The sequence below is a fragment of the Gossypium hirsutum genome, chromosome A05 (genome assembly GCF_007990345.1).
Source record: "Gossypium hirsutum isolate 1008001.06 chromosome A05, Gossypium_hirsutum_v2.1, whole genome shotgun sequence".
In the NCBI taxonomy this organism is placed as follows: domain Eukaryota; kingdom Viridiplantae; phylum Streptophyta; class Magnoliopsida; order Malvales; family Malvaceae; genus Gossypium; species Gossypium hirsutum.
Window position 1 is genome coordinate 29,098,484 of NC_053428.1, and position 23,156 is coordinate 29,121,639.

The window sequence follows — 23,156 nt, forward strand, 5'->3', positions numbered from 1 at the left end:
GAACAAAACAAAAGGTCTCCCTTCAACCATTTACATTTTTAATAAATTTTTGCTTTTTGTTCATCATTTTTCTTTTCTTTTTTTGGTATAGGAATTTGAAAAACACATTGCTTATCTGTTCTTCGAAGTGAAGAAGAGCAAAAAGAAAGATTACAAGCACTGGAAAAAAAAGTATTTAATTGGAAAGCAAAACAATAACAAAGAAGAACAAAGATGGGAGAAACAGAGCACCACTACCATAACCACCTGCCGCCACTGCCGGCTCTGAAAGGGACTTACTTGGACTCCTGCTGAACAACTCCATCAGCTTCAATACTGCATCCACTCCAACCCTTCTTGGCGTCAGTTCTTCTTCTTTATTTGCTCTATTTTTTGTCAAGTATTTACCGTTTAATTTAAAAAGAAAGCTGACTAAGCTTTGAAGTTTTTACGTTAAAAGTTTTACTTTTGAATATTTTTTCTTTATGGGTACTTTTCATTAAGTACTTTAAGCAATGCCTATGTATTATTTGTTTGATCTTTTTCGATTTATCTTGTCACTCCGTTCAGTACATTTTAGTAATTTGTTTCACATAAACTAGCATAAATCTATGCATATTTGGAATATTCAGATATAAGTAAAGCATAAATGGAATAACTTAGAAAAAGTTATGCATATCGATTTGGGACATATACTACTATTGGACACTCATTTTTCGAATATTAGTGATATGCAATCAATCTCATAGAATTAACTTGTTTAATAGCTAAAGCACTTTTACTGGCTTTCTAACACTACATTGTGAATCTTGGAACGACAGTCTTAATTGCAAATACATTTTTGTATCGAATAGGTGTCCATCATGTACATTTTACGATCCGAAATTTCTTTTTAGTGGGATTGGTATCCTTTTTATGTCTCTCAATCCTTTGTTGTATGCTATGAACAGGGAGATAAAGCCCGGGTCATTCAAGTGTTGTCATTTATGTTGGGCATTAATACGCTACTTCAAACATTTATCGGCTCGAGACTTCCCACGGTGATGGTGCATCTTTTGCATACACCTTACCATTGTTGTCGATCATCAACGATTATACAGACGAGGCCTTCACATTTGAGCACGACGTATGTAAACTTTAGTAATGACACGAATGAACCAAATTCATTCATTTTAATATCAGACATTGTTTTTATTTGTCTCTTAATATTTTTGTACGTTGGGGTTACATCTTGGAACTGATTTAGCATGTATCATAGAACAAAGTTGATGTAGATGCTCCATAAATCTGCTCATTGTTGGTGTACTCTTCCTAGCGTCTTCTCGGTTATGACCGTATTACTTAATGACAATGATCTGGGGTGATTGTTTCTGCAGCGGTTTGTTCATGGTATGAGAACCATTCAAGGATCACTAATTGTTGCTTCATTTGTCAACATTATCCTTGGGTATGGCAGGGCATGGGGAGAGCTGACGAGGTAATACCGAATGTAGTTATCACGTCCTCGACTGCTCGTTAGTTATAGCTTGAGGTGTTTGTTCGATAATTATTGAGTTGTCATTACTAATTTTTCTAATAATTTTCTCTTTAACCTTTTTGTCAGAATTAAATAACCCGAATCCTTATTTAAATAAAATACAGTGGTAAAATAAAATAGAAGTAAAATCCATATAGAACTACACTTCTTTTATTTTATTTTAGAATAAGGTTTTTTAAACCTTATTAAACTCTATCTATTTTATATTGATTAGAATAAGGTGTTTCAATCTTACTAGAATATGGCTTTACAAGCCTATATATAGACATAGTCTATTCCTCTTGTAATTAAATTTGAATTCGACATAGTGAATTTTCTTCTCCTCTGCCCATAGTTTTTTTCCCGAAAGGGTTTCCACGTAAAATCTGTGTGTTCTTTATTTTATTTTATTTTATTTTCATAAATTGGTATCTGAGCTTCCGGATAGTTCATCTCGATCACGGTAATGGCGTCTTTGAAGTATGAAATTCTATTAGATAGAAGCAGTTCTTGCGCAAATGGATATGGAAGATGCCCTGCTAGGGATAGATAAGATGCCTTCGACATTAACAGATAAAGAGAAGAAGCGTAAGGATCAAAATGCGTTAACACAATTACATCTAAATTTGTCCAACAAAATTTTGCAGGATTTGATGAAAGAGAAGATCGCCGCTACATTATGGAAAAGACTGGAACAAATATGTATGTCGAAAACTCTAACAAGCAAGTTGCATATGAAGCAGCGTCTTTATGCTCATCGTTTGGAGGAAGGTGCGTCTATACACGAACACTTAACAGTGTTTAAAGAAATTCTCTTAAACTTGGAGGCCATGGAGGTTCAGCATGATAAGGAAAATTTAGGGTTGATTTTACTTTGTTCGTTGCCCCCATCTTATTCAACCTTTAGAGACATGATTTTATATAGCCGCGAGTCTCTCACAGTTGATGAGGTTTATGATTCTTTGACCTCGTATGATAAGATGAAGCATTTTGTGGTTACACCTGACTCTCAGAGAGAGGGTCTCATTGTTCGTGGGAGACAAGATCGGAACGTTGATGATGATCGTGGAAGGACACAGGAACGGAATCCTCGCGGTAAATCTAAGGGTAGATCGAAGTCTTCAAACAAAGGTAAAACTTGTAACTTCTGCAAGAAGAAAGGGCACATTAAATCTGAGTGCTATAAGCTACAGAACAAGTTTAAAAGGGAGGCTGCGAATCAAAAGGAAAAACAACCAGAAAATTCCGGTGAAGCTAATGTTGTAGAAGACTACAACGATGGTGAACTTTTAGTTGCTTCTGTCAATGATTCTAAAGTAAGCAATAAGTGGATACTTAATTCAGGCTTTTACAATTAGGTCCAAGTGCTTAATTCATTAGTTTTTGATTTTATGGACAAAATTGAAAGCTACCATTGATAAGTGTTGGCTGTTTATGATGAAATAAAATGAATTTTAAGCTTTGATTTTTTTGTTTGATGATTTTATCAAGTAATTTCAATAGAAATTGATTTTAGGACCTAATTGTGAAAAAGTTGTGAATTAAGGTTTAGTGTTAAAATTATGATTTTCAAAGGTTGTGTAATAGTTTAGAATGATGGAATAAAATGTTAATTGAGAAAAATTAGCTTAATAGATGGGCTAATTGAGCAAGGACTGAATTGTATGATCTGTGAAATTTAGAGGAAAAATAGTAATAAACATCTTGAACTAAAATAGTTTTGGACAGCAGCAGTAGGTTAATTTTGAAAAATCACCATAAATTGTAAAAATATAATTAGAGGATGAAAAAAATATTGAATTAAATCTTATTGAGTCTAGTTTCTTATAGAAGAAACGGTGTAAGCAATTGAATTGTAAATTATGAGATATAATGAATTTTGTGAGACAAGGTTAGAATGAATTCGGGTTCCCCTATTTTAACTTTGGAAAATTACTAAAAATTGGAGAAAATTTATTTGAGGCTCAAATTTATATGTTTAGAATCCTTAATGAGTCTATTTTCAATATAAATCAACAAGAACATTATCCGAGTTCTGTACTATGATATAATTAATTTTTAGTGAAGAGAGGTCAAAACTGTTGGATAGTGAAATAGGGGAAACTTAAATGAATAAACTGTACTAATTGGCTAAACCAAAAATTCTGAAAATTTTATGGTGGAATGATATGTGAGTCTAGTTTCAGGAAAAATTTACGGATCTTAATTTGGAGCTCTATAGCTCGAATTATAAATAATTGAGTGATTATGACTCGTGTGAACAGCTTGATGTGAGCATTAATAAGTAAATTGTGAAATAGTACTTACAAGAATGTTATATACATTAAAGATGTGGAATGGAGAGGAGGAGGAGGAAAATAAATGATATATGTTTATAAGAAAACAGTATGAGAATGATACATATCATGGCATGTATATATATAACTAGTTTCAATATGATGCTTGTTGGGTATGAAGTTGGATTGAAATGTCTCAGGCAAGTATTTTATTCTGCGCATCTGAAATGTAGTATTTTATAAAGATATGATCTAGCTTTAAATATGAATGCTTGATGATTAAGCTGAAAATATTTGGTAAGATGATAATCATGGTATAAAAGTATAAGTGGTACCATAATAGACAAGGTAAAATGAGTATGAGAGATACATGTATGATGACATACGAATACTATGTTTGTAGTTTAATTGAGAATGTTTAATCATTAAATGAATACCATGTTATATGCTTTTGATTTTGTATGAGTGTGTAAGAGATTAAGGTTGACCAAGGCTTGGAAAATAGCTTAGGTATTGACCACACAAGCAGAGACACGGCCGTGTGTCTCAGCCGTGTATGGAACACGACTTTAGGACACGGGTGTGCGATGTGGCCGTGTGCCCCTAAATTGATGATGATGTCATAAACAGAAAGCTCCACAGACAAGGTACACGGGCGTGTCCCAAGCCACATGGGCGTGTGGAATCCACACGGCGTAATCATACGGGCATGTGGGTACTGTTCACAAGTAAAATTTTTAAAAAAATTAAGCGAAAATTTTTATGCGAAATCGGTTAAGTTCCGACTTGATTTTAATGTTCATGTTGGGCTTCGAGGGCCCAAATAAAGGTTGTTATATATATATGATCTCAGAAAGTGAATAGTAATATTTCGATTAATCTGTAAATGTTCTGTATGTACTGGTAACACTCTGTAACCTTGTTTCGGCGACGGATACGGGTTAGGGATGTTACATAAGGCTTCATGTAAAATCGCAGGTGTTGGAACAATTAAAGTTAAGATGTTTGATGGAGTTCTCAAAACACTTAGTGACGTACGACATGTTCTAGAATTTAAAAGAAATTTAATTTCGTTAAGTACTCTTAATTCAAAAGGGTATAGATACATAGCTGAAAGTGGAGTTTTAAAGATTTCCAAAGGTTCCTTTATTGTAATGAAAGGGCAGAGAAAGACTACCAAGTTATATGTTTTGCAGGGTTCTACTATTACTAGTGATGCAGCTGTCGCTTCCTTTTCCTTGTCAGATGATGATATTACTAAACTTTAGCATATGTGCCTAGGGTATATGAGTGAGAATGGCATGACAGAATTGAGCAAAATAGGACTTATTAATGGGTAAGGAATTTGCAAACTAAAGTTCTGTGAACACTTTTTGGGAAGCAAAAGAGAGTTCGATTCACTAGAGGAATCCATAACACGAAGGGAACGTTAGAGTATATTCATTTTGATCTGTGGGGGCCATCCAGAGTGCCTTCGAGAGGTGGAGCTAATTATATGCTAACTTTTATTGATAATTTTTCCAGAAAAGTTTGGGCATTCTTCCTGATGCAGAAAAACGATGTGTTTTCCGCATTTAAGTCTTGGAAAATTATGATTGAAAAATAGATAGAAAAACAAATAAAATACCTCCACACAGACAATGGCTTAGAGTTCTGTTTTGATGAGTTTAATATATTGTGCAAATCAGAAGGGATTCTAAAACACTTGACAGTTCGTCATACTTCACAGTAAAACGGTGTTGCAGAACAAATGAATAGAACGATCATGGAGAAGGTTCGATGTTTGTTGTCAAATGCCAACTTACCGAAGTCGTTTTGGGCAGAAGCAGCCTCTACTGCATGTTTTTTGATCAATCGATCTCCATCCATTGCCATTGAGAAAAAGACTTCATAAGAGGTATGGTTTGGTAATCTTGTTAATTATTATGACTTAAAGATCTTTGGGTGTCCTATGTATGCTCATGTTGATAATGAAAAATTAAAACTGAGATCCATTAAATGTGTTTTTCTTGGTTATAAAGTTGGTGTAAAATGATATAAGTTATGGTGTCCTGAAAATAGAAAAGCTGTGATTAGCAGAGATGTCGTTTTTGTTGAAACTGCTATGCTACCTAACTTATCTTTTAAAGACTTTTCCAATAAAGAAAATCAAAAGTAGGTGGAGCATCAGCTTAATACAGAGTCGACTCCTCAAGCCAGTACAAAAATTGAGAATAAAGTTGCTTCTTCACCACAATACTCTATTTCCAAAAACAAAACTAGAAGAGAAATTAAACCTCCAACGAATTATGACGAGGCTGATCTAGTTGCTTATGCTTTAAATGTGGCTGAAGATATAGATGCAAACTGAGAGCCATCTAATTATTCTAAGGCAGTTAGCTGTGAAGACTCAGAAAAGTGGATGTTTGCTATGCAAGAGGAGATGAAATCACTCCACAAAAACAGAACATGGGATCTTGTGAAACTTCCTAAAGGTAAAAAAGGTTGTTCATTGTAAATGGGTGTTTCTAAAGAAAGAAGGGACTCCAGGAGTTGAAGAACCTATATATAAAGTAAAGCTTGTTGCAAAGGGTTATAGTAAAATTCCAAGAGTGGACTTCACAGATGTGTTCTCCCCAGCTGTGAAGCATAGTTTGATTCGAGCTTTGCTTGGTATTGTGGCAATGCATGATTTGGAGCTTAAGCAGTTAGATGTAAAAATTGCATTTTTGTATAGAGAACTCAAGGATGACATTTAAATACAACAATCAGATGGTTTTACAGTATTAGAAAAAGAGGACTATGTTTACTTGCTGAAAAAGTCTCTTTACGGTTTGAAACAGTCACCAAGACAGTAGTACAAGAGGTTTGATTCCTTTATGACTTTTAATGATTTCAAAAGAAGTAGTTTTGATAGTTGTGTTTACTTTAAGAAAAATAGTAATGGTTCTTTTGTATCTACTTCTTTATGTTGATGACATGTTGATAGCAACAAAAGATAAAAGAGAGATAAGAAAGGTCAAAGCCCAACTAAGTGAAGAATTTGAGATGAAAGATTTGGGACCAGCAAAGAAGATACTTGGTATAGAGATTCTCAGAGATAGAAAAGCAAGTAAATTGTACCTAAGTCAGAAGGCGTACATTAAGAAAGTTCTTTGCAGGTTTAGTATGCAGAGTGTTAAGCCTGTTAGTACTCTTTTAGCAGCTTATTTCAAATTTTCATCGGCTTTGTCTCCACAATCAGATGATGAGATTGAGTACATGTCACATGTTCCATACTCTAGTGCAGTGGGATCTCTCATGTATGCTATGGTTTGTTCACGTCCAGATTTATCATATGCAGTCAGTGCAGTTAGCAGATACATGGCGAATCCCGGTAAAGAGCACTGAAAAACAGTTCAGTGGATTTTAAGATACTTACGAGGTACTACTAATGTCTGCTTACAATTTAGAAGAACTAGTGATAGAGTCATTGGATATGTTGATGCTGATTTTGCTGGACACCTTGATAGAAGAAGATCTCTCACAGGTTATGTTTTTATAATCGGAGGTTGTGTAATCAGTTGGAAAGCAACTTTACAAACTACAGTCGCTTTGTATACCACTGAAGCTGAGTACATGGCGATTATTGAGGCTTGTAAAGAAGGTATTTGGTTGAAGGGACTCTTTAATAAACTCAATGAAGACCTTCAAATCAGTACAATATTTTGTGACAGTCAAAATGCAATCTTCCTTACAAAAGATCAAATGTTTCATGAGAGAACAATCAGAGTTCTGTATCATTTTGTTCGTGATATTATTGCTCATGGTGATATTGTTCTAAACAAAATTAGTACTCATGAAAATCCTGCAGATATGATGACTAAGTCACTTCCTATAACCAAGTTTGAGCATTGCTTAGACTTGGTTGGTGTTCATTGTTGAAGTTAAACCCTTAAGGGGTTTTATGGAAGAGGTGGAGAACTTGTTCGCTGAGAGTTCGCGATGAAGAACTTGTTCTGTAACACCCCTCACTCGTATCCAACATCGGTACAGGGCTCGAGGCATTATTGAAACTTTATCATTCATAAACATACAAAACCGGGTCACCAAATTTCACCCAAAATTTAAAACTTCTAGAACTTAAGCATATCGTCCCTTATATAGGCCATCGAGGCCTATAACCTACATTAAGGCGGTTCGGTACAAACCGAAATCATTCGGTAAACTTTGGGTGACTTAATAAATTTCTAGCTTTGGAGTGTCACACGCCCGTATAGGTGGGCCGTGTGGACTCACACGCTCGTGTGGCCTAGGGCACGCCCATGCCTTTAATCCGTGGGCAACATTAACTTTTGGGCACAGCGAAGACACATGCCCGTGGGCTCACCTCGTGTCCAAAACTTGAGCATTCTGTTAAAATAATACGGTCCAGACACACGCCCGTGTGTCCTACCCGTGTGCTAATTTGACTTAAAGTTTTAGGTGCAGGGGACACACGACCATACCACACGCCCATGGGGATGGGCCGTGTGTCACACACGGCCTAGACACACGTCTGTGTGTCTAACCATGTGGACCTTAATAGGCTATTTTCCAAGCCTTTAGTCACCCCTTTCTATTAGTGTGCCTAATGGTTGCCAAGTTTGAGGGAAAGCATGATTATACACTTGTAAATAATCTTAATGAAAATAGTTGTATGGAAACCTTATATCATTGGTTTCATACATAAATGGTTATTTCCTATTTAGTGTCATGGGTTCCTATATTACATTAATCCATCTGAAATTGGCTCATTCATGTGATTCATTTCCAATTAATAACAACCCGTCATTTGTAATTAAAACCATGCATAAAATCGTAGGTCTTAGCCTACTTAAATTAAGCCAATTTTCATGGCCATATACAAAGAGATAAACATATTTTTACATGCCTTTACTGGGCAAATCAAATGACACATATAACAAAATACTCGAAATTACTATACATGCCATTGAACAAAATAAATAGAGTCTTTATACCAAAGCTTGTTTAGTTAATAGTTTGTTGCTTCTCTAACCGTCTTCCAATCCTTATGAGTCCTCGAGCTCTGTAAAATAGGGAAAAGAGAGGGGTGAGCATTTTCATGCTTAGAAAGCTTGAATAACCGAAGAGTAAACTTACCGAATAATTAGCATACATCCATACTTAATCATGAAATCATCCAATATGAAATGATTTCCTATCACATGCACTCAATCAATGAGTTAGTCACATAATCATGTATCATGTAATTTAACTAAATGAGCTCATCATTCAACATTTCATTCATACATATATCCTACGTTAATCTCGTTGAGTTTCTAGGGAATATCGATGGAATGCCCAATATTCGTCAATTCATTCAGATGATCTTTCCATATATGCACTCCCGCGAACCTCACATCATATGGCGGGATTACCAGTCCAGGCTAAATCCCCTATTCTATGAACTCATAAGGTGATGTCAGGATTGCCAGTCCAGGCTAAATCCCTTATAATGACAAACACCTTTAATGATCTCGGATCTGAGTTACCAGTCCAGGCTAAATTCAGATCCTAATCGGATTACTCGCCTGGGCTAAATCCACAATGCACTCATGTTCTTCAGGAGCCTTGATCATTCAAGGGACACCCGTCCGGGTTAGATTCCTTTCCATACTCGAGATCTCGGATTACCCGTCGGGGCTAAATCCTTACTGTAACACATGCAGGATCTCCTTTCACATGTAAAACATGGTTTATCCCTCAAATTCCCTTTCAACCTCAACCGAGACGGTTATCAACAAGTCATTATCAAAGATGCATTTCATGCATTTCAATACCATTAATAATGCAATCATCATGCATTCGTAAATCATACAATCATGCATATTAGGGGTTTACTTTAAGTTATCTGAACTTACCTAGTAACAGTTTCAGTGTTATGTTTCGGTTATTCCGAAACCTTGCATTTACCTCGATCGGCCTCCGGAATTTGTTCCTCGAGGTTACTGAGCTTGAAAAGAAGAAACCCTAGCTATGGTGTCTTCCCAATTTCGGCAGCTATGGGAAGAAGATGAGCATATTTTTGCTCTATTTTTCCCTTTTTATTTCATTAAAATGACAAATGACCAAAATGCCCTTATGCCCTTTCTTTAAAATTTCATCCATGCAAGCCCATTTTTGTCCAAAAATTTAGAATTTGGGTAAATTGATCTCCAAGACCTTATAATTCATAATCTAAAGAAATTTCATCCAAATTGCTTCTAGAATCTAAGTTTTGTAATTTATTCAATTTAGTCCCTAATTTCCAATTGGACACCTTATACTTAGAATTTCTTCATAAAACTTTAACACATACATATACTCATATTCTAGGCCTCATAATAATCATAAAATAAATATTTTTGATGTCAAATTTGTGGTCCCGAAACCACTATTCCAACTAGGCCCTATTTCGGGATGTTACATTTCTCCCCCCTTAGGGACTTTCGTCCTCGAAAGTCTTACCAGAAAATAGATTTGGATATTGGATTCTTATGGTTTCTTCTGGCTTCCATGTGGCTTCTTCTACACCATGTCGATGCCATAAAACTTTCACAAAAGCCACATCTTTATTTCTCAACTGTTTAACTTCATGAGCCAATATCTTAATCGATTCTTCTCCATAGGTCATGTCCGATCGAATTTCGATCTCAATCGGCGAAATTACATGAGAGGGGTCTGATCGGTATCTCCTTAACATGGATACATGGAACACATCATGAATCTTTTCTTGTTCAGGTGGCAACGCCAAACGATAGGCTAGTAGTCCAACTCTTTCGGTGATCTCGTACGGTCCAATAAATCGTGGGCTCAATTTACCTTTCCGACCAAATCTCAATACCTTTTTCCATGGAGATACTTTCAAGAATACTCTATCTCCAACTTGAAACTCAATTTCTTTTCTTTTCAGATCATCATAAGACTTTTGTCTATCTGATGCCGCTTTTAAATAATCCCGTATCACTTTAACTTTTTCTTCAGTTTCTTTAATCAGATCAACTCCATGAATCTGATTTTCCTTAAGTTCTGTCCAGTACAATTGAGTTCAACATTTCCTACCATACAATGCCTTATAAGGCGCCATCTTCAAACTTGTTTGGTAATTATTGTTGTAGGCAAATTCTACCAATGGCAGATATTTTTCCCAACTACCCTGAAATTCAAGGATGCAACAGCGCAACATGTCCTCGAGAATCTGAATCATCCGCTCAAACTGACAATCAGTATGAGGGTGAAAAGTTGTGTTAAAGCTTAACTTTGTACCCAATGGTTCTTGTAACCTCTTCCAGAATCTCGAAGTGAACCTCGGGTCTCTGTCCGAAATAATTGAGAGTGGTACTCCGTGCAATCTTACTATCTCAGAAATGTACAAATCAACCAATCTATCAAGGGAATAATCCGTCTTTAACGGGATAAAATGAGCCGACTTTGTCAGTTTATCCACTATATACCATATGACATCCTTCTTTTTTGGAGTCAAAGGTAATCCTGTCACGAAATCCATGGTAATTTTGTCCCATTTCGATTTGGGGACCATTACAGGCTGTAACAGACCTGAAGGCACTTGATGTTCAGCTTTAACTTGCTGACATACTAGGCATTTCGATACAAATTCAGAAACATATCTTTTCATGCCGTTCTACCAGTACATCTTCTGTAAATTATTGTACACCTTGGTACTTCCCGGGTGAACTGACAAATGACTGTTATGTGCTTCTTGCAAAATCTTTCGAATAAGTTCATTGTCTCTGGGTACACAAACCCTATCTTTGAACATCAAACATCCATCAGGACTAATTCGAAAATCGATCTCAATACCAGACTCATATTGAGCCCTTTTTGCTTGCAAGTCATCATCATTAAATTGAGCATCATAAATTTCCTGCAAAAATGTCGGTCTAGCTTCCAGCTCGGCCATAACTGAACCATCATCAAGAAATGTCAAACGAGTATCCATGGCTCTCAAGGCATACAGAGATTTCCTACTCAATACATCGGCGACCACATTTACCTTTCCCGGGTGATAGTCGATAATCAAATCATAATCTTTAATTAATTCTAACCATCTCCGCTGTCTCAAATTTAATTCTTTCTGAGTCATCAAGTATTTAAAACTCTTGTGGTCCGTGAATATACGACAAGTCTCACCATACAAATAATGTCTCCAAATTTTTAAGGCAAAAACAATAGCAGCAAGTTCTAGGTCGTGGGTTGGATAATTCTTTTCATGTGGTTTCAATTGTCGTGAAGCATAGGCTATCACCTTGCCATCTTGCATAAGCACTCAACCCAATCCATTTAAGGATGCATCACTGTAGACCACAAATTCTTTTCTCGGTTTAGGTAGCACTAAAACAGGAGCTTCGGTCAGCAATGTTTTTAACATTTCAAAACTTTGCTGACACTTCTCCGTTCATTCAAACTTAACGTCTTTCTGTAGCAGCTTCATCATTGGAGTCGCTATCATGGAAAATCCTTTTACAAACCTTCGATAGTAACCGGTTAAGCCCAAAAAGCTTCTAACCTCAGTTATATTCTTAGGCGATTTCCATTCAACCATTGCAAATATTTTACTTGGTTCAACTCGGATGCCTTCACCCAAAACTATATGACCCAAAAATCCAACTTCCTGGAGCCAAAATTCACTCTTGCTAAACTTAGCATACAATTGCTTTTCCCGCAAGGTCTGCAACACAATTTTCAGATACTTCGCATGCTCTGTCTCATCTCTAGAGTAGATCAAAATGTCGTCAAGAAACACAACGACAAACTTATCCAAATATGGCTGAAAGATCCTATTTATTAGATCCATAAACACGGCCGATGCATTCGTCAGCCCAAATAGCATGAAAAGAAATTCATAATGGCCATACCTCGTTCTGAAAGCTGTCTTGGGTACATCCGAGTCTTCAACTCGTAACTGATAATAGCCAGACCTCAAGTCTATCTTTAAGAATACTGTGGCTCCTCTCAATTGGTCAAACAAATCATCGATCCTTGTAAAAGGATGTTTATTCTTGATAGTCACCTTATTCAGTTGCCGATAATAGATACATAACCTTATCGACCCATCTTTCTTCTTCACAAATAACACGGAGGCACCCCAAGTTGAAAATCTTGGCCTTGCGAATCCTTTATCAGTCAGCTCTTACAACTGTGCCTTCAACTCTTTCAACTCAGTTGGTGCCATTCTGTACGGTGCAATAGAAATGAGAGTTGTCCCTGACATCAACTTAATACCAAACTCTATCTCCCTTTCAGGAGGTAATCCGGGTAATTCTTCTAAAAAGACATCTAGATACTCACATACTATAGGCACAGACTCAATCTTTAATGTAATTTCCTTAGTGTTCATCACAAATGCAAGGTAGGCTTCATATCCTTTCCTCATATATCTCTGGGCAACCATTGCCGTGATTACAATCGGTGACGAACCCAATTCTCTTGATTCAACCCGTAGAACCTTACCATCCGGGCATCTTAACTTAATATACTTACTACCACAATTCACAGTTACATCATGAAGGGCTAACCAATCCATACCAAGTATTACATCAAATTCATCAAATGGTAACAACATAAAGTTAGCCGGGAAACAACAACCTTGAATCGTCACAGGACAATTCTTACAGACTTTATCAACTTGGGCTGATCGGCCTGGTGGATTCGACACTCTAATAATATCTTCCATATGTTCAACAGGTATGTTCATACTAGATGCCAATCTCATGCAGATATATGAATGCGTCGACCCCGGTTAATTAAAGGAACAACACTTATATTAAAAAGAAAGAAGGTACCCGTAATAACATTAGGAGCATCGGTTTCCTCTCGAGCACGTATCGCATACGTTCTTGCCGGGGCTCGAACCTCTGGTTTTGTAGCATCTTTAGTTATGACTCGACTGCCACTAGCAATCCCAGGGCATCTCGGAGGTCTACCTCGAAGAATAGGAGTGCTCGATTTCAGGGTTACATCCACTCCTTTTCAGCTTGTTCATGGCAGTTTCTAAGAAAGTGATCAAGAAAACCACATTTGAAACACACACCGCTCTTCATTCAGCACTCACCGAAGTGAAATTTATTATAGCTCTTACACTTCGATTTTTGATCATCTACACTCCCCACACTAGTTTCCATCGGGGAGGAAGACTTTTGACCTCGGCAATTAGAGCTTCTCGATCTACTCGAATATCCCACTAACGACGTGGAGCGTTCATACGAGCTCCTGGCTTTCTTCGTGGAGAACGAGAGTGTTTTACCGTTAGTCCTCTTGTCACAACTCGAGCCTCTCTCTTAGCTTGTTTTCTTTCATTATTAAGTTCTTCGACCTTCTTGGCTCGATCGACCAATACGGCGAACTCCCGTATTTCCAAGATCCCAATAAAAACTTGATATCCTCATTCAGACCTTCCTCGAAGCATTTACATATTTTCGATTCCGTTTGGACCCATTCGGTTGCGTACTGACTTAGTCGTACGAACTCTCTCTCGTATTCGGCTATAATCTTGTTATCTTGGTTGAGTTCTAGGAACTCTTTTCGCTTTGAGTCCAAAAACCGTTGGCTAATATATTTCTTCCTAAACTCTGCTTGGAAAAAATCCCAAGTAATATTTTCCTTCGGCACTACCGAGGATACGATTTTCCACCAATTGTATGCAGTGTCTTTTAAAAAGTACACAGCACACTTCAAACATTCCTCGGGTGCATGACAAATTATCTAACACCCGTGTAGTGTTTTCGAGCCAGAACTCAGCTCTTTCAGCGTCATCATCAACTTTAGCTCTGAATTCTTCAGCCCCATACTTTCTAAGCTTATCTACAGGGGCTTTACCGATTCTCACCGGTACCAAACCTCGTGGCTCATCCTTATCAAGTTGGTTAGGGGGCGGGGGTGGTCTTTGTATATTGGGGGGATTTCTTAGATAATCCCCAAACCATTCATCCATCATATCAAAGAAGGCAGCTTGGGCCTCATCTCAGCCTTCTGACATCAGCCTTCTACTACTACTAGATAAAACTCATTGAACGGAAGCTGTAGCATGACTCTCGGCTCCCTCGGACTCAGCTTATGCTTGATTGGAAGACATTTACTATATTCAAAACAATTTAAAAAATTAAGAGACGTCACACTATCAACATTCGAGTAATGGCATGTATAGCGAACCTTTAAAGTCCTCTATGGTCGTCCTTGAACCGACTAAATCGTAGCTCTGATACCAATAAATGTAACACTCTCACCTGTATCCAACACTGGGACAGGGATCGAGGCATTACTGAAACTTTATCATTCATAAACATATAAAATCGGGTCACCAAATTTCGCCCAAAATTTAAAACTTCTAGAACTTAAGCATATCGTCCATTATACAGGCCATCGAGGCCTATAACCTACATTAAAGCGGTTCGGTACAAAATCGAAATCATTCGGTAAACTTTGGGCGACTTAATAAATTTCTAGCTTTGGAGTGTCACACGCCTGTGTAGGTGGGCCATGTTTTCTCACACGCTCGTGTGACCTAGGGCACGTCTATGCCTTTAACCCGTGGTTAACACTAACTGTTGGGTACGACCAAGACACATGCCCGTGGGCTCACCCCGTGTCCAAAACTTGAGCATTCTGTTAAAATAATACGGTCCAGACACACGCCCGTGTGTCCTACCCGTGTGCTAATTTGACTTAAAGTTTTAGGTGCAGGGGACACACGACCATACCACACGCCCATGGGGATGGGCCGTGTGTCACACACGGCCTAGACACACGTCTGTGTGTCTAACCATGTGGACCTTAATAGGCTATTTTCCAAGCCTTTAGTCACCCCTTTCTATTAGTGTGCCGAATGGTTGCCAAGTTTGAGGGAAAGCATGATTATACACTTGTAAATAATCTTAATGAAAATAGTTGTATGGAAACCTTATATCATTGGTTTCATACATAAATGGTTATTTCCTATTTAGTGTCATGGGTTCCCATATTACATTAATCCATCTGAAATTGGCTCATTCATGTGATTCATTTCCAATTAATAACAACCCGTCATTTGTAATTAAAACCATGCATAAAATCGTAGGTCTTAGCCTACTTAAATTAAGCAAATTTTCATGGCCATATACAAAGAGATAAACATATTTTTACTTGCCTTTACTGGGCAAATCAAATGACACATATAACAAAATACTCGAAATTACTATACATGCCATTGAACAAAATAAACAGAATCTTTATACCAAAGCTTGTTTAGTTAATAGTGTGTTGCTTCTCCAACCGTCTTCCAATCCTTATGGGTCCTCGAGCTCTGTAAAACAGGGAAAAGAGAAGGGTAAGCATTTTCATGCTTAGAAAGCTCGAATAACTGAAGAGTAAACTTACCGAGTAATTAGCATACATCCATACTTAAATCATGAAATCATCCAATATGAAATGATTTCCTATCACATGCACTCAATCAATGAGTTAGTCACATAATCATGTATCATGTAATTTAACTAGATGAGCTCATCATTCAACATTTCATTCATACATGTATCCTACGTTAATCTCGTTGAGTTTCTAAGAAATCTCGATGGAATGCCCAATATCCGTCAATTCATTCAAATAATCTTTCCATATATGCACTTCCGCGAACCTCACATCATATGGCCGGATTACCAGTCCAGGCTAAATCCCCCATTATATGAACTCATAAGGTGATGTCGGGATTGCCAGTCCAGGCTAAATTCAGATCCTAATCGGATTACTCGCCCGGGCTAAATCCATAATTCACTCATGTTCTTCGAGAGGCTTGATCATTCAAGGGACACCCGTCTGGGTTAGATTCCTTTCCATACTCGAGATCACGGATTACCCGTCCAGGCTAAATCCTTACTGCAACACATGTAGGATCTTCTTTCACATGTAAAACATGGTTTATCCATTGAATTCCCTTTTAACCTCAACCGAGACGGTTATCAACATGTCATTATCAAAGATGCATTTCATGCATTTCCATACCATTAATAGTGCAATCATCATGCATTCATAAATCATACAATCATGCATATTAGGGGTTTACTTTAAGTTATCCGAACTTACCTAGTAACAGTTTTAGAGTTATGTTTCAGTTATTTCGAAACCTTGCGTTTACCTCGATCGGCCTCCGAAATTTGTTCCTCGGGGTTATTAAGCTTGAAAATTGAAGAAACCCTAGCTATGGTGTCCTGCCAATTTTTCCAGCTATGGGAAGAAGATGAGCATATTTTTGCTCCATTTTTCCCTTTTTATTTCATTAAAATGACAAATGACCAAAATGCCCTTATGCCCTTTCTTTAAAATTTCATTCATGCAAGCCTCTTTTTGTCCAAAAATTTAGAATTTGGGCAAATTGATCTCCAAGACCTTCTAATTCATAATCTAAAGCAATTTCATACAAATTGCTTCTAGAATCCAGGTTTTGTAATTTATTCAATTTAGTCCCTAATTTCTAATTGAACACCTTATACTTAGAATTTCTTCATAAAACTTTTAACATATACATATACTCATATTTTAAGCCTCATAATAATCATAAAATAAAAATTTTTGATGTTGAATTTGTGGTCCCGAAACCACTATTCTGACTAGGCCCTATTTTGGGATGTTACATGTTCATTGAGAATTCATGTCAAGGTGGAGATTGTTAGAATTGAATGACCCGAAACCTTATTTAAATAAAATACAGTGGTAAAATAAAATAGAAGTAAAATCCATATAGAACTACACTTCTTTTATTTTATTTTAGAATAAGGTTTTTTAAACCTTATTAAACTCCATCTATTTTATATTGATTAGAATAAAGTGTTTCAATCTTACTAGAATATGGCTTTACAAGCCTATAAATAGACATAACCTATTCCTCTTTTAATTAAATTCGAATTCGACATAGTGAATTTTCTTCTCCTCTGCCCGTGGTTTTTTTTCTCGAAAGAGTTTCCACGTAAAATCTGTGTGTTCTTTATTTTATTTTATTTTTACACTTTTTCTTCTCTAGATTCTTTACTCCCATAGTTGTGTTGCCAGTGGTTTATCTCCTTGGTCTTGGTCTGTTTGCAAGAGGTTTCCTGTTTGTAATATTCTGTAAAATTTTTGTGATTCGATTGGTGCTAATAATATACCAGCATGAACTATGCTTTGATGCAATTAACTTATGATACAAATCGGGAATTGTGTGGAAATTAGTTTGCCTATGCTTATTCTGCTGGTTATTTCTCAACTGGTAAATATAAATTAGCAATATCGTAATGTTCCAGACTAACATTCTTCTTTTATTAATTTGACAAAAATACATTTTTGCTTGCTGCAGTATCTGAAGCGCATCCACTATTCGAGGGCACATCAGATACCTGAGAGATTTGCTTTGCTTTTTTGCATCAGTATTATCTGGGCTTTTTTGCATCAGATACCGGTGTTTACAATAATGTTAAGATTACCACTAAACAGAGTTGCCACACGGATCTATCTTTTCTAATTTCTTCAGCTCCATGGTATGATTATGATTTCTTGCATTCCTTGTTTGATTGTGCTATGATTGAATCCACTAATTTAAATCTTTCCAACGGCTCATAGTTTCTTGTAATTGTTACTAGGATTAGAATACCCTATCCATTTCAATGGGGCACTCCAATATTCAGAGCAAGCTATGTCTTTGGGATGATAGGTGCTGCACTTGTTTCATCTACAGAAGTTTAATCTTTATCTTAGAGGATTTCAATTCTATTTAATATTCAGTTTCACTCCATCGAATTCGAAGGCTTTGTTCTGCATTGAGCTACATAAACTTCATTTACCTCATCTCGAATCTTAACTTCTATATGTTCCTTTGTATATTTCTTCGGTTAAAAGAGAGAAGTTATATACTAACGTACCTTTACTATATGACTTGCACAACAGTCAACAGAAACATTTTTCACAGCAGCTTGACTTTTTTGTGCAATAGCCCCTCCTGCACACGTACTCAACAGCAGTATTGTCTTACAGGTTCTTCCTTGATTGCTTTCTAATAAACGCCAAATTATACATATCTATACCCCAAATACTTAGCATATTTATGGATGTTTATTACTAGATTTGTGGATTTTGGTGCTCTTAATCCGGTTATTTCATGTTTTGTACTCATGAGAGCACCAAGAGTCGAAAGGAGAAAAAAAGAGCTAAAAAGGGATAAAAAAGGACCAAATCGAGAAGATGACAAGACCTAAGCCTTGCCACACGGGCATCTCAAACGTCCGTGGCCTTCGGGGGTGTCGACCAAGGTTTTCACGATTCACACGGCCTGGCCATTGAGCCCATCCGGCCGTTTGCATTTCAATGGATCGAACACGTCCTGGTAATCACGTCCCACGGGCGTGTCCCTTTTTCAAAGAGTTGTATTTTACACAGAAAAGGGTACTTAGGCCAGAAGAAAGCCAATCCAAAGCCTATATAAACACCCTAAGTGTGACCTAGAAAGAGGCCACTCTTTCCAAAACTTTTCTGGAATACAGAACCACACGCTAGGAATTACTTGAAGAAAGTCAGACGATCCATCTCAAAAGCTGGAGCTACTCCAAGACTGAAGATCTCTCTCAGAATTCCTTCAGGGGTTTTAGAGTTTTCTTTATGTTTTGTTATTTTCATACTTTTGAGATGTACTCCTATTTTATTGTGAACTAAACCCCTTAGATGCCTAAGGGGGATAAAACCTATGATGGATCTTGTTATTATTATTTGAACTGTATGATAAATACTTGATTTGTTCTTAATTATGTGTTCTTAATGCTTGAGTTAATATTTCGGGTATTAATTCATGATTTGATGTGCTTATGCAGAGGAGGAATAGACCCTGCCTAAGAGTAGATTTGGTATAATTAAGCGGAGTTGATCGAACGCCTAGAAATAGGGTTACGGGATTTTGCTGGATTAGGGTGAAACCTAATAAGGGGATCCATAGATCGAGTTAATGCAACCCTAGAGTGTTAATTAGAGAAAAGTATCAGTTATTCGATCTAGGGATTAGACGTTATTAGTCTTGAATAGTGATAATAACTTAACTTAGGGATCTCTACGGAACAAGTTAAGTGAATAAATCGTCCGGCTCAGAGTCAGATAACAAGTGAAATCTAGGTAGATTCCTCATTGGGTGTCGTCTTTATCAATTTCTTTTCGTCAAGTATTTTTCCCAGTTTTCTCTTTGCTTTAATTAAATCAGTTAATTAGTTTAGATAATTAGTTTAATAAACAAACCCTTTTATTCCTAGGCTAGATAATAAAAAGATAGTTATTACTAGTACTTTTGGTTCCCTTGGGTACGATATCCTGGTCTTGCCGTTACTATACTATTGTTTGATAGGTGCGCTTGCCTTTTTGTCGTGATAATAGTTAGTCTAGGTTCGATCTTAATTATAAATATTTATTACTTGTTACGAATCACACGATCAAGTTTTTAGCGCCGTCGCCGGGGATCTGAAATATTAGGAACACTAAATTTTTATTACTTTAGCCATTTATTTTTCTTGCAATTTTATTTTATTTTATTTTTTATTAATTTACTTTTTTCTCTCTCTTGGCAGGTTTTTATAGTTTATGACTAGAAGAAACCTGTCAGGACCAGTACTCTTTGACGAAGATATCGATTGTACAATTCGCAAAAATCAAAGGGAAATAAGGCGTAGTTTACGCTATACGGAAAACGAGTGAGAAAACGATACTCAAAACCCAACCTACGAGATGGCTGAAAACCTAGGCGATCAGCTGCCTCCGGCAATTGCAACTAATCAAAATCCTGCTCCACGTACTATGTATGATTATACTAAACCTTCTTTAACAGAAACTGAGTCTAGTATAGTTAGACCTGCTATTGCTGCGAATAATTTTGAACTAAAACCTAACACAATTCAGATGATACATCAGTTTGTTCAGTTTGATGGTTTGCAGGATGATGATCCCAACACGCACTTGGCAAATTTTCTTGAATTCTGCGATACATTCAAAATCAATGGTGTTTCTGATGATGCCATTCATCTTCGGTTATTTCCCTTTTCACTGAGAAACAAAGCTAAACAGTGGTTGAACTCGTTACCACGAGGGTCTATCACTACTTGGGAACAAATGACCAAGAAGTTTTTACTAAAATATTTTCCGCCGGCTAAAACAACTAAATTGCGTAATGATATCTCTTCTTTTGTGCAGATGGATTTAGAAACACTTTACGATGCATGTGAGAGATGCAAGGACTTACTGAGAAGGTGTCCTCACCATGGGTTATCGCTCTGGCTACAAGTTCAAACGTTCTACAATGGTGTGAATCTCTCGACAAGACAAATGATTGACACAGCTGCTGGCAGAACCATCAACAATAAAACATCAGAAGATGCCTATGAATTCATAAAGGAGATGTCACTGGACAACTATCAGTGGCAAGTAATGAGGATAAAGCCAACGAAAACAGCCGGCGTCTATAACATCGATTCAGTCATCATGCTCTCTAATCAGGTAGAACTTCTCAATAAAAAGATTGATAGTTTTCTTGGTTCTATACAGGTACATCCAGTAATGAGGTGTGACTCAAGCGGAGGAGGTGTGCATACAGAATATGAATCCTTCAATCCCACAACCGAAGAGGAACAAGTCAACTATATAGGTAATAATAACTTTAGATCTCAAAATAACCCATACAGTAATACTTATAATGTAGGTTGGAGGAACCACCCCAATTTTTCCTGGGGAGGTCAAGGGAATCAAAAGCCACAAAATCCTCAGGGTTTTCAACAGCCACCTTACAACAGGAGAAAAAACCAAACCATGAAGAGATGCTTTCTAAATTCATCTCGGTGTCAGAAACCCGTTTCCAAAATACCGAGGTAGCACTTAAGAATCAACAAGCATCGATCCAAGGACTCGAAACTCAGATAGGCTAGTTGTCCAAACTAATCTCCGAACGACCACAAGGTAGCCTACCAAGTAATACTGAACCTAATCCGAGGGAACACCTCAATGCAATTAGCACTCAAGACAAGGAAGGATTCATTATACCCCAACCAAAAATACATCAAGCCAACGTGATGAACAAATGACAAGAAAAGGTAAACAATAATGATCCCAAGTAGGTAAGTACAAATCATGAATCTCATGTGTCATATCCTAAAGCGATGACGAAAGACAGAATAGAAGAACAATTCGGTAAGTTTGTCAAACTCTTAAAGAAATTACATATTAACTTACCCTTTATTGAAGTTCTTTCGCAGATGCCCAACTCAGCAAAATTCTTAAAGGAACTTCTGAGCAATGAAAGGAAATTAGACGCTACATCATATGTGGAACTCAATGCAGTCTGCTCAGCTATTCTAAAAAATGAACTAATTAACAAATTGAAAGATCCAGGGAGTTTTTCAATTCCTTGTTTAATTGGTAGTTTATTTGTGAATAATGCTTTAGCTGATCTAGGGGCAAGTATAAATGTTATGTCATATAAAATGTTTAAACGACTAGGTCTCGGTAAACCCAAACAGACTAGGATGAGCATACAATTGGCTGACAAAACAGTTAGATTTCCTAAGGGTATTGTAACGCCCCCACGCCCGAGACCGTCGTCGGAGTCGAGTATGAGGTGTTACTAAGCTTAATTTAACATATTTAGAACTTTGGATTATTTATTTCTACATTCGCAGCTTTTAAGCTACTTGCATCACAGTCACAAGAAAAATAATATCTCGAGTTACGAAACTTGAAATTAAGATCCGTAAATTTTCCCTGAATCTAGACTCATATACCTATCTACTAATTTTTTTCTAGAATTTTTGGTTGGGCCATTTAGTACAATTTATTAGTTAAAGTTACCCAAGTTTTAGGACTTGACTGGTCTGACATCTGTTTACTACGAACCACATTTCTCTCTGTAAAAAATTCATATGAATATGAGGTTTATTTATCCTGAAACTAGACTCAATAAGGATTCTGAGAATATAAAATAAACTACCTAATTATATCTTTACAATTTATGGTGAATTTCTAAAGTTGGAATAGGGGATTCAGAAACTGCTATGACCCTGTTTCACTAAAATTATAATATCTTCTTACATATAATTCCTTTTCTTGTTTCATTTGTTTCATATGAAACTAGACATAATAAGCTTCAATTTTATATGTAGTACATCACCAAATTAAATTTCTATGATTTTTAGTAAATTTTCAAACTCGCATCAGTGTTGTTGCAGTATCCTGTTTATGGCAAATTTCATCCCTTTTGATGAGTTTTTATACACTAAGTATCTTATTAATTTTCCTTATCATCAAACATAATCTAAACTAACCATTTTCATAATTTATCATTATCAAACATTTTCTCAACCATTCCATTACCATACCATAAGATCATTTACACAAAATAGATA

General features: G+C 36.6%; 1 non-coding gene and 1 pseudogene across 1 annotated transcript; one reads left to right on the forward strand and one right to left on the reverse strand.

Moving 5' to 3' along the window:
* LOC107960636 (nucleobase-ascorbate transporter 3-like) overlaps window positions 1-23,156 on the forward strand; it is a 46,519-nt pseudogene that overhangs the window by 230 nt on the left and 23,133 nt on the right.
* Window positions 20,923-21,029, reverse strand: LOC121229956 (small nucleolar RNA R71). The gene has a single exon (XR_005927907.1). It is a non-coding gene; the product is annotated as a small nucleolar RNA R71 (small nucleolar RNA).